The following is a 904-nucleotide window of genomic DNA, read 5'->3' on the forward strand; positions in this document are numbered from 1 at the left end:
GGGAAGCAGAAGGACCTGAGTTCTAATCCCAGCTCCACCACCTGGCTGCTGTGTGACCTTGGGGCAAGTCACTTCGCTTCTCTGTGTCTCAGTTTCCTCATCTGTAAAATGGGGAGTAAGACTGTGAGCCCCACGTGGGACATGGACTGTGTCCAACTTGATTTGCTTGTATCTACCACAGCGCTTATTACAGGGCCTGGCCCATAATAAGTGCTTAACAAATACCAAAAAAAAAAGTCCAGGACAACTAGGTTTGCAGTTAGCTTTGCCCCTCAAGCACTCTTTCACTCATCCCGGCTGTTTGCACTGGCTTGGTCAAGAATGGCCATCTGGGTTTTGAGAGGTGTCTAAAACTGGCCCCCACCTCTCAGGGTCACACCTGGAGAGTTTCCAATACTCTACCAGTCTCGACCATGGGAGGAAGAGTCAAGCAGAGGCATATCCATTCATTTCGAGCTTGGGCAGTGGCTAGCGAGTGAAAGGCAATCTGCTACAAGCCAAAACTCACTTGTGCAGGGCAGCAGCAGCACGGGAGAGAGTTGAGGGTGGAGACTCAAATGGTACACCGCTTTGGTATTTTACCAAGAAAAATCTATGGATACACTACCAGCACGATTGCAGATGGAGGTGGGGTGTTCTGGGGGAGATGTGTCCATGCTGTCGCTATGGGTCAGACACGACTCGATGGCATAAGACAACAACAACAACAAAAAACTGGCCCAAATCCCAACAGGGTATATAGTTATCATGTTGCAGCCAAGTAGAGTTGAGCTTTTGGCACCATCCTATCTCCTGAACCTTATTTTACTTGTACATATCTATTCTATTTTGTTAGTATGTTTGGTTTTGTTCTCTGTCTCCCTCTTTTAGACTGTGAGCCCACTGTTGGGTAGGGACTGTCTCT

The 904-nt window shown here is 48.0% G+C and overlaps 1 non-coding gene across 1 annotated transcript; it reads left to right on the forward strand.

Moving 5' to 3' along the window:
• Window positions 1-361: 361 nt before the first annotated feature.
• On the forward strand, window positions 362-498 carry LOC119945302. The gene has a single exon (XR_005456175.1). It is a non-coding gene; the product is annotated as a small nucleolar RNA SNORA7 (small nucleolar RNA).
• Window positions 499-904: the final 406 nt, after the last annotated feature.

The sequence above is a fragment of the Tachyglossus aculeatus genome, chromosome 24 (genome assembly GCF_015852505.1).
Source record: "Tachyglossus aculeatus isolate mTacAcu1 chromosome 24, mTacAcu1.pri, whole genome shotgun sequence".
Lineage (NCBI taxonomy): Eukaryota > Metazoa > Chordata > Mammalia > Monotremata > Tachyglossidae > Tachyglossus > Tachyglossus aculeatus.